Source organism: Telopea speciosissima, chromosome 3 (assembly GCF_018873765.1).
Source record: "Telopea speciosissima isolate NSW1024214 ecotype Mountain lineage chromosome 3, Tspe_v1, whole genome shotgun sequence".
In the NCBI taxonomy this organism is placed as follows: domain Eukaryota; kingdom Viridiplantae; phylum Streptophyta; class Magnoliopsida; order Proteales; family Proteaceae; genus Telopea; species Telopea speciosissima.
Genome location: NC_057918.1, coordinates 64,720,275 through 64,732,806, shown reverse-complemented (window position 1 = coordinate 64,732,806; position 12,532 = coordinate 64,720,275). Strand labels below are relative to the sequence as shown.

Genomic DNA, 12,532 nt, shown 5'->3' with positions numbered 1-12,532 from the left:
TATCATGTGAACGACAATTTTCGAATAGGATTCGATTTTATATTTGATTAAATATAATAAAAGTAGGTTGTCTATCAACTTGCTGGTTTGCCCGAGAGGTTAAGGGGGAAGACTTAAGATCTTCTGCACATAAGTGCGCGTGGGTTCGAACCCCACAGCCAGCATTTTTTTTGTCTTTTTTTAATCAATTAGGGTTAACTTGTTTATGATAAAAAAGAAAAAATTACTACAGCAAATAGTAATTCTATCTCATATTTGCGTGGAATTCAATCTCAAAAAAAAAAAAAAAAAAAAGCTTCTAATGAGTCATAAGCACAAAAAAAAAAAAAAAAGCTTCTACTCATTTGAACCTTTTTTCCTTTACTTGGAACAAATTTAGCATAACAATCCAAGCCTTTGGTGCCAACTGCTAACACAATCCACATAAATCCACAGCTCAAAGTAGCATAGTGAAATTTAAAGTTAAAAAGAACAACTAAAGCCCAACTACTACAATCAGATATAGAATTCGTATAACCATCATATATAATTATTGGTCTATCCCAGATGGTACCGTAGTAAAAGGAACAAGATACAATATTATTATCAATATGAAGAGGAGAAGTATGATCAAGCTTAAACACAAATGCAGAACTGTAATGGTAAATGATATCAAGCAGAAAAGAATGAATAAGCAACTCATGTTAAAAAAAAAAAACACTTATTTTGACACAACCATATATAATACGTAGTATAGCTAAAATAGACATAATACAAGCAAGATCGTTTTGGTAGAAAGAATGGGAATAAGCAAGAGATTTTTAATACTCCAAAAGAGATGGGACTCGAAGGAACTCTATGTTAGGATTTCCCCGAAATGTGACGAGTGTGAGCTCAATTAATTATCGGGTCGATCATTGATGGGGATCAAGAAATACAAGGACTGACGTGACTGCTACTATTTTATTGAGATGGACCAGACCGACCTGACCCATTGTGGAAGTGGGTTAGGGTTTGGTGAGTATTATAAATACTACTGATGAGGGGTCCCTGCAGTCACTATTATCTTTTCTCCACAAGAAAGGGAGCTGTGGAAGAGTTTAGGAGACGGCAGAAGATCCCTATCGCGGATTGCGTTCATTCTCTGACAGATCAATGCTGCTATGAATGGAGGCGTTCTTATGTGTTCTTCATCAACATACGTGGGTGCTAGGTACACTTTGCTTTCCCTATTTATTTTGATTCAATCGTGTTCTAGGGATCTGTATGAGGACGGATTCGGGTTTGACAAAACCCTTGAATGTTCTAACACTCTATGCCTAGTCCAAGGGATCCAATTGCCCAAATATGTTTAGAGATGGAACATGAGAAGAATAAATACGAAGGTATCTCAATATTGGCCAAACATAGAGGGAAAGAATCATCAATATTAAAAAACTTAAGAAGTTTGTTCTTAGTTGATAAACCATCAACAAGAATTCTCCAAAAGAAACGGTGCAAATGCAACTTCCACACAAACCTCCATATTTTCCTTTTGTAACCAGAATGAAGATTCCCTAACTCGCAACGCAACAGATGCTTGACAACCAAGCTAATTAATGGAGTCTAACTGGGGACACACAATCATAGGAAAAGAAAAGGTAGACATCCAATAAGTGGATATAAAGTAAGTGCGAACTTAAAACAGACCTTCCAACATGTGACAACAGAAGAGCTTTCCACATACCAAGTTTATTTTGAATACAGGCAATGATTACCTTATTCCAAATAAATGATTTCCTTTTTATAGGCACTAAAGGGGTTCCAAAGTAAGATGACACATCAACCATAGGGGAAACACCAACCATTCTAACAGTAATCGTAAATTTTTATTAGCACAATTGATTAACTATGGATACCTTAGAAAAGCTATTAAGATAAACTGACGGTTGCACAATTTGTTCTCTACGTGTTGTGGCTCCTCTCCAACTTAAGCGGTCTTTGTTGGCAAACTAACCGGATATTCAAAACCACAATATCTTCGGTAATGGTAGTGAAAAATAAACACATTAGAAGGTACTTTCATATCTCATTTTCATACCATACCATACCTCGTTCCAGTTTCACAGACGCGCCATCCCTCCATTTTAGGGTTTCCAGATATAGAATGTGTACTCAAGTTCAATCCAGTAACTTTTGAGAATCCATAATCAATGAAATGGATTCTAAAAAAAATTAGTTATTTGATTGCAAAGGCTATAGTAGACATAAATTGGAATCGATTCTGGAGGGCTGACTTCATATACTAAAAAATCAAGCAAGAGCATACCCAATGAGAGGACGAAATCATCGTCAAGAGACGAATGGCAAGACAATGTGATGTGGTTCACCTCACCTTCGTCAAGTAGTGTAGATAATAAATGTAACAAATGAAAGTTTGGAATTTTCGATTATGTCTTGGGTGCCGAGATTGTGATGGAAAATAGACATCAGTTTGTTTAGTTCATTATACAAAATTGGTGTAGGAACAAAGAGTATGATGTATCAGTCTATGAGTGTGGGGATTTTTGTGTAAGTTTCACCGAGAATAAAGATGTTGAAGAAGTGATGTCAAATTCCCCCTGGTGGTAGAAATTCAAACAAATACTTACCTAGAATAGGGTTGGACAACCACTTCACATTAGGAAGTATGCGAAAATAATACACTTGTGGATTCGATTAATAAGAATCCCTCTAGGTATTGAAGACAGACATTCCATAGAGGTGGTTGTTAACCATGCTGATAAAGTTACCATTTTCGAAGAAGATTGAGAGGTTGGTTTGCAGTCTACAAGATCTGTGCGTGTACGAATAGAGGTGTCATACAAAAAAACCTATTCAAACTGTTGTTCCTTTCATCAAAGGGGGTCAAATAGTAGAGTTAAACAAAGTAAAGTACAAACTATTCGAGGGATGCACATGGTGCAGAAGCATCATCCATGTGATGAAGAAATGTGAGGGAAAGAAGATGCCCTTCATACAGTCTACAACCTATGATGATCTCAAATTTATGTGGAAGTTGAGTTATGGTCCTAAATACATCTCATCGTTCATCCCTCCACTATTGCAACCCACCACTTCTACGCTCAGGCATGGATCTCCCACAGGTAATATTAATTCTTGTACAACGAGTCTAATCGAACTTGAATCTAAGTGTGATTCTGTCACACCCCTATCCTGACAAGGGATAGAATACAATATCAGGGTATGATTGGGGTGACACGCGTCATCCCACCTCACCGCCAGGATCTCGATGCAGTGGCCAACTCACAGTCATAAACCAATATTAAAATACAATAATATCAGAGTACGAAAGACAAAGGAATATTACATTCCCAGACAGGTCAGAGTTTGCGAAAGCGTAAATGAAATGATTATAAGATGTTCATTGGCTAATGATAATAAGTAACATAGTTATAAAATTCCTATGACCATCAAGTAGCTACCAAAAAGGTAAAACATAAAAGTTTATACAAAGCACAATGCTCTAAAATAATAATAAAGCGGGAACGATCCCAAGTAACAGTACAACCCGTAGGCACAACCATCATGGGCAACCATCGCCATGATCCTCAGTCACGGTCTCTGGCTCCACAGTAATCATCTGCATCCAAATCTAAAAAGAATGTGTACACGGGGGTTAGCTCCACCGAGCTAGTGAGAGAGAAAAGGGGATGCACAATCACACAATCACACAATCACAAATAGTCCATGGTGCATGCTATTATTAATTCATTTACCACCTAACACACAATGCTAAGTCAATGGGTATATGCTACTGCAATAACTCGGGAAGACATTGTGGATCCTTTCATTCTCACCACAATGCAACCTCAATTATTACTATGGAGCCCGCGCCGGTCGTAGTCATCACCACCCGGGCGGACCCGATAACCATTACTACCCCTGGCCTGGCCTCTCTAACTCTCCACAGCGGCGGTGCTCGGCTACCCAACACCTAAACCCCGTTGGTAAGGGTCGTAGCATAGGGAACTGAGCCATTTACCACCTAACACACAATGCTAAGTCAATGGGTATATGCTACTGCAATAACTCGGGAAGACATTGTGGATCCTTCCATTCTCACCACAATGCAACCTCAATTATTACTATGGAGCCCGCGCCGGTCGTAGTCATCACCACCCAGAGCGGACCCGATAACCATTACTACCCCCGGCCTGGCCTCTCTAACTCTCCACAGGCGCGGGTGCTCGCTACCCAACACCTAAACCCCTGTTGGTAAGGGTCGTAGCATAGGGAACCGAGCCTAACCACGGATATACTACATGAATCCTATCGTGTTGAGAGGTACATCCGGGTGTGTCAACGTCCCATTCCATCTAACACCGGTACCAAGACAACACGGCGCATACTGAACAAGAATGAGATGCAATATACAATTCCACGTAATTCAAGGGTTCCGGTGCGATTTTTCGACCGTAACCCAACACAAATCCATATCATCCAAATCATCATCATCGAATAAGAATAAATGCAAATATGCAATCATGCTTGAATGATAATGTCACAATATAATTCATAAATGTATGAATAAGCAATAGTAAACAAGCTCAAACAGTCACCCAAACCCACTCACCAATTACTTCAAATGGAGTTTGTATAAGCGCAACGATTCCCGCTCAAAATCACCCCATTGCACATATGTTGGCGCCTATGGAAGTGAATAAGAGTGTGAGAGAGTGTAGGGGAGGCCTCATAGAGAAACCCCACCGTTTACATAAGTTATAAGCCTTAAAAGCGCATCGGAGGCAACGTCGGACTCGGCAGGCCTGCCTCCGACCTTGCCTCCGACCTTCCCTGCAGCTCGGGACACATCGGAGGCAAACATCGGACTCACGCAGTCTTGCCTCCGATGCAACCCAAGTGTGATTTCAAGGTCTTTAAAAGCCCAGGGTTGTCCCATTTGGTTCTCTAAGCCTCAAGGGACTAGGGAGGGGTGTCTTGGAGTCTATTTGGGTCTTAGAAACACCCAACATTCAAAGATTTAAGGGGGTTTAAAGGATCAAAAGCTCAAAAATCCAGATTTGGGGTTTTCTTTGGTGGTTGAAGCTTTAGAATCAAATAGATTCAGCAAGAGGTCAAAATAGAGGTCTTTATAGGATTGTAATGAAAATGGGATAGCATCCTACAAGGGGAAACTACACATGGCTCGAGCTAACCCTTTGGGTTTCCAAAAAGAAATCCCCATCTTGGGGCTGCAACCAACGAACCACCCAAGCTCAAACGAGCAAGGGGGAAGAGAGAAAAATGGGGGAAAAGGGCACTTGGCTTACCTGGTTTGAGGTACACACGATGTACCCTCTTTAAAGCTCCAAACCCAGCAGCCGTTTCCTTCTTCTTCTTCCCTTCCTTCTCCTCCTTCTCCTCCTTGCCGCCTCCTCTCTTCGAAGCTCTCCTCTCCTTTCACGATTAGGTTAGGAAAGAGAAAGAAAAAAGAAAGACTAAGGAATAGTCTTACCCCTCTCTCTCATATAGACTTCACATTTATTGGCCTATTTGGATAAGGCCTCATAAGTGTAACCTAGGGTCTATTTGGGTAGGGTCAAACATGGCAGGGCACCAATAGCACCTTAGCCACAGGGTCTCACCCACAAGGGTCCTTGTTAGCAGCATTGGATGCAGGGTCGGAGGCAGCCAGTAACCTTGCCTCCGATGCGAGTAGGAAGGTGGTTCCCACCATAAGAGGTCAGGGCCTTTGGACCACACTTCGAGGGCTTTGAGAGGGCAGTAAGCACACAACAAAATTTGGTCAACTACTTACCCCTGACACGTCAAGGTGCAACCTCCGTGGTCCCGACTAGTTTCCACAGGCAACCTCGTACTATGGTCAATATAGCTGGGTTTGACCACCAGTGAGAACAACTCACCGGCATACGTGGCAGTGATAACTACACGTCACAGGGAAGAATTAATAATTAATTATACTCCCGGGGTGCGGGTATAACAGATTCAATGATCTGGCTTTCATTAGACCTCGTTTAATCTCCAGGAGTTCCACTCGTAAGAAATTGTCATCCTATGTCGTGCTTGCAATCGCAAATATCGATTACCTAGTAGCATCACAAGCAATAGCACCATAACCCCCAACACACCCCTGAATTGATCGGTCACAATTGATAGCCACCCAAGCAGGTGGAGGTTGAGGCCATATATGTGGAATCGATCCAGGATGAAAGAAAGAGACCTTAATCTTCCATCGATGAAAAAATCCATGTTGGAGTTGGAGTGAGGAATGCGGACATCCATTCATGTGAAAGGAATTATCAATTCCCGTATGATGCGATGAAGGACACAACTTGAATTGCTCTCTTGTTGTCGAAAGACTCTGTTGTTGTACTCTAACTAGATCTAATACACCATCGAGACCATACGGAGCCTTCTAATATGATTAATGAATAACTCTCCTTTAAAATGTTGGGTCATCCATATAATTTCCTCCTTCAAGTTTTCTTGTCATTCCAATCAATCACTTTACACTTAACATATAATTATCATCTCTTTTCATACTGAGTTTATATACTCATGTTCTATCATGCATTCTTTACATAATTTATAGCTAACATAATGCATGACATTCATTCATTCTATAAATATTAATCATACATACATAGTTTAATAGCTACATGCTCCAACATAATTGAGTTTCATTACTTACAGTTCAATGCTTCCAATACTATCAACTTTTTAACCGATCTTCGGGTGGCTCTAAGGATCATCAAAATATCTCATTTATGTCATTTTCGGTGTTCCAAGACTGACCAATTTATAGAACAAAGCCATGCCATTATTTTTAAGAAATAAAAAATTCACCCTTTTTCCAAACTTTGGGGGTTTCTTCTCCTAGCTCCCAAACATGAAATACCCTATTGAAACCCCTCAAATTAATGCTTTAAAATCCCTTTGAGATATCAAATAATTCCTAAATCACTCAATTTAAGAATATAAAGAAATACCTTCTTTTTCATGGAAAACTCCTAACTTCAAGTGTTCTTCCTTCAATCCTCTTCTCAAATCAAGGGATTCCTTCAACAACATAGATATACCTTCCTTACAACCTAAACAAAAGATTTAAACAATCCATTTCATAGATCTATACTTTTAAATTCAAAGACTAAATCTATATCAAGTTTACTTACTTTTAGATTCCAAGTAGGAGATTGCTCCTTCAAACCAAAGCTTAAATGCTTCAATTACATCCCTAAACTTGCTTCAATCATTTTTAATTTCACCAAAAGACTTTCAAATCTTCAATCCAAAGCAAAATCTCATTCTTCTCTATTTTCCTCTCATTCTCTTCTTTAGCTAAATGAATAGAACTAAAATAAAATAAGAACCATGGGATTCTTTAGCAAAATCTCCATAAGGATTATTTATAATCCATGACACTTTGATAAATAACAAGTTTTCATTTAGAAATACCCAAAAAGTCATGTCAAAAATCTAAGTTCTAATCTTAACATCCAATAGTGCTTAAGGATAAAAATATCTAGCTAAAGTCTTTTACTTAAATTCCCTTAGTTCCATTGCTAAGTTAAAATTAATTCAACCCAAATTCACTTAAATTAAATTCACTTAAATTAACTCAAGTCAAATTCACTTAAATTAAATCCACTTAAATTAACTCAAATTAAATTCACTTAAATTAATTCAAGTCAAATTCACTCAAATTAAATTTATTTAAATTAATTCAAGTCAAATTCACTTAAATTCACTCAAGTTAAATTCAATTAAATTAACTCAAGTCAAATTCATTTAAATTAACTCAAATTTATAAATGAAATTAAATCAAACCAAATGAACCTAAATGAACTCAAATTCACAAATGGGCCCAAAATCTAATACATTACATACTAGACCCATAAATAAAATAAGAACCATGGGCTTTAAAAGAAAATCCCATAAAGTCCATACCTAGCGATTAATAAAAAATAAGCCCATGAACCATTTTAACACAAATAAAAATCATAATTTCAAGAAAATTCTTAATATCAATCAATATCATACAGTCGAATCGGTCTCCTTCCATCCAGTCCAGTCACTCTATAAAATAAACAATAAACTAATATTAAAAGACAGTACTTGGGTCAGGGTATTACACAAGCAGTCTATATCCTACAATGATCTCAAACTTATGTGGAAGTGGCCGGAGTTATGGTCCTGAATACATCTCATTGTTAATCTCTCCACTGTTGCAACCCACCACTTATACGCGCAGGCATGGATCTCCCACAGGTTGAATTAATTCTTCTATAATATTAATGTTAACATCTATTGAGTACAAACTTGAACGAAGATGAGTTCTCCATAAAAATCAAGTTGAATTTTTCCCTTCTTTAAAGAGTTGGGTTTTCATTTAGTTTTGAAGAGTTGTACCCCTTTCAACCTAGAAGAGTTAAAATCATCACCCAAAGATTCAACTTTGAAGTATTGAAACTTGAAGCCAATTTCAAACCCTTCCCAAATTTGGACCTGTGCAAGAGCAGTCCCTTGAAGGCCCAGTTGGAGCCTTATCCATCTAGAATCTGCGAAAATTTAAAGAACAAAAATTATATCTCATTCTATTACCTTAAATCTCCAACTTGAATAACCCCAAACCGATTTGTAAGGAATTAGAATAAACTATTCCATATTATTGGTTCCACATGAAGTGTCAGATACAGGTATAGCACATTTGAAGTGTTTATGTAACTTTATGAACCACAAAATGATTAAGCGGGATTTTAAATTTTGAATTTAGGACACGTGTCGAGACTTGGCCTTCAGCTATCTGAATCCTCTTTATAACAGTGCTCGCTCTCTCTCTTGGACAGTTATTCTCTACTTTCCTTCTCTTTCTCAAACTGTTCTTTAATATCTCTCTTACGTCCCTCTCCTCGTATCTCTCCCGTTTACGAGGAACGGAGCTGATAAAAAATGGCGGACGTGTTCTCTATTTTTAAGAAACTTTACTCTCTCGTACATGCGAACATCCATTCATGTGAAAGGAGTTATCAGTTCTCGTATGATGCGATGAAGGACACAACTTGAACTGCTCTCTTGTTGTCGAAAGGCTTTGTTGTTGCACTCTAACCAGATCCGATACACCATCAAGATCATACTGAGCCTTCTAATATGATTAATGAATAAGTCTCATTTAAAATGTTGGGTCATCCATTCAATTTTCTCCTTCCAAGAGACCATAGCATTTCTAATATAACCTCAAAGCTGAAGAATGTTTTTCCATATTGCCGTAAGGAATGGGCATTGAAAAAATAAGTGGTCTATTGTTTCTAAAGAACCTTTGCACAAAAAACATGTTGTATCATTTGTGATACCCCAAGAAGCCATCCATCCTACTCCATGTGGTGAGTCTTTGTTGGAATGCCAGCCCCGTTATAATAGAGAACCTAGGTTGTGTAGTGGAGAACCAGTTAAGATTGTGCCATGTTACTTTATCTCCATGATCCCACACTGCCTCCCAGACAGGTCTGAGAGTAAATTTTTCTGTAGGGGTAGGTGTCTAGACCACTAAATCCTCATGTAATCTTCTATGTGTTCTGGCGTTAGAAATCTCATCCCATATTCCAAGAATGGTCGGGTCTATAATTGTTGCATCCCATTCATCGTCTTCAGTGCGTAGCACATCAATATGATCAAAAATACATCGCCCGATTTCCTCGATCATAAGAACATCAATGTTATAAATTGATCCACTACGTAACCACGGGTGATGCAGGCCTGGACCAAGGCTACTTGGACCACCAAATAATTATAAAAAGATTGGCCTATATACAAGCTCAAAAGCTCAAGTCCAACCTAAGGCCTAGCACTAAGGCTTGACCCATAATGCAAAGCAAACCCATGACTAACATTTCTTAGTCTTTATTATGCAATGTAAGGGTTTAATCTTAGCCATAGAAGCTCAATTGAAATTAACGGTTGAGATATTGTAGGAGCTTTTAAGGTTTGACATATGGGAAGTAATTTTTCAGCTTCTCAGTGGATCCTGATGTAGAAGCCAGCCATGATAAACAACAAGAGTCCTCTCTTAGTGGGTAATGATGTGAAGAATCCCAATTGTATATTCTGTCAACTACCATAGTGGAAAGATATTATAAAAGCAAAGAAGATAATGTGAACTCTTCACATCCTTAGTTCTTGATGATGTGGCAACCCTTCTCCTAAAGATTCATTTGGTCAAACTCTTTCAACTACATTCTCTTGATCAATTCAATTCTTTTCTTTGGAACAAGTATCAACACCTTAGGGCAAGTTTCTATGTATTGGAATTATTAAGTTATTTATGTTTTTTCTTCTATTTTCTTTATGTGCCATCTCAACCCTAGAATTATAGGGGATGATTGAGATCATTTTGATATTTTCAAAGATTGTAAGGCCTATAAATAGTGTCCAATTATCATGAAATGAATATTGAAGTGAAATTTTTATGAATGAAAATAATTGTTGCTCCATTGAGTGCAAACTTGAACCAAGAGTGCAAACTTGAACCAAGATGAGTTCTCCACAGATACCAAGTTAAGTTTCTCCCTTCCTTGAAGAGTGGGACTTTCGTTCAACCTTGAAGTGTTGAACCACTCTCAACATAGAAGAGTTGAAGTCATCGCCTCAAAGATTCAACCTTGAAGTGTTGAAACTTGAAGCCAATTTCAAACCCTTCTCAAATTCGAACATGTGCAGGAGCAGTCCCTTGACAACCAATTTTGAGCCTCATCCATCCAGAATCTGTGAAAACTTAAAGAACAAAAATTGCAGCTCCTTCTATTATTTTGAATCTCCAACTTAAATCACCCAAACTGAGCTGTAAGTACAAAGATATCGCCATTTGACTGATAGGGTGTGAATTTGTCATATTTGGCCTCATTGTAGTCGAGTTGTGCTCACTCTCCGGATCCTTTGTCCAAGTAGCCTAGGTGAGGCTGCATAAACGGGTCACACCACAACAAGGTATTTGCGCCCTTATTTAAGAAGGTATCAGATTCATTTCGAAGTAATGACGCGAGTCTTCAAGATGGATTTAAATGTAGAAGAACATTGCACTGGCATAGAGATGGGCCAGAATGAATGTTTGCTTAATCACTTGTGCTTTACAAATAGCACCTAACAATTGGATGAATTGAAAGCAATATTACATATTTATCTCATCAAAGCAGTTATGTTCCAATCATCTAAATACCGTAAGCCCAGTCTACCTTCATTCTTTGATTTGCATAAGAATTTCCAAGCCACTTTGTATGCACCAATCTCTGTGCAGCCCCACCAAAGTTGTTTCTATTTAACATGTATGGAAACACATGCATGACTGTTGATTTATCTTAACAGCCTTTCTATGATAGTCATAGTTCATCAACCAAACAAAGTTTCGATGAAAGTACAAAGTTATTTGCCTCCAACACTATTTCTCACCTCGTAATTAAGTTCTCTAATGTCTATCCCATCGCGAGCTTGGACTATGAGTGATCTTTTACTTAGATCTCCATTATTTTTTTAGTTTTGTGAATTTGATTATTAATTCTTTGACTTGTAGGTTGATTAAGATTAATTTATTCAAGCAGGTTTGGAGGAGTCATAAGAAGATCTAGATTTTTCAGTCTATGAATGTGGGGGTTTTTGTTTAAATTTTATTGAGAAGGAAGATGTTAAAGAAGTGATATCAAATTCCTCCTGGTGGTGAAAATTCAAACAAATACTTACCTGGAATAGGGTTGGACAACCACTTCAGATTAGGAAGTTTACAAAAATAATATACTTTTGGATTCGATTAACAGGAATCCCTCTAGGTGTTGAAGACAAGCATTCCATAGAGATGGCTGCTAACCATGCTAGTAAAGTTACCATTTTCGAAGAAGGTTGGGAGGTTAGATTGCAGCCTACAAGATCTGTGCGTATACGGGTAGAGGTGCCATACAAAAAACATGTCAAGACTATTGTTCTTTTTATCAAAAGAGGATCAAATAGTAAAGTGAATTGAAGTGAATTACGAACTATTTGAGGAAAGCACGTAGAGCGGAAGCATCATCCATGTGAGGAAGAACTGTGAGGGAAAGAAGATGTCTCTCAAGCAGTCTACATCCTGCAATGATCTCAAACTTATGTAGAAGTGGCCGGAGTTTTGATCCTAAATACATCTCATTGTTAATCACTCCACTATTGTAACCCACCACTTATACGCGCAGGCATGGATCTCCCACAGGTTGAATTAATTCTTCTACAATATTAATGTCAACATCCATTGAGTACAAACTTGAACGAATATGAGTTTTCCATAGAAACCAAGTTGAATTTCTCCCTTCCTTGAAGAGTTGGGTTTTCATTCAACTTTGAAGATTTGTACCCCTTTCAACCTAGAAGAGTTGAAGTCATCGCCTCAAATATTCAACTTTGAAGTATTGAAGCTTGAAGCCAATTTCAAACCCTTCCCAAATTCGAACATGTGCAAGAGTAGTCCCATGATGGCCCATTTGGAGCCTTAACCATCTCGAATCTATGAAAACCTAAAGAACAAAAATTGTATCTC

At 38.1% G+C, this 12,532-nt stretch overlaps 1 non-coding gene across 1 annotated transcript; it reads left to right on the top strand.

Moving 5' to 3' along the window:
* The first annotated feature begins 81 nt into the window (after window positions 1–81).
* On the top strand, window positions 82–164 carry TRNAL-UAA. The gene has a single exon. It is a non-coding gene; the product is annotated as a tRNA-Leu (tRNA).
* Window positions 165–12,532: the final 12,368 nt, after the last annotated feature.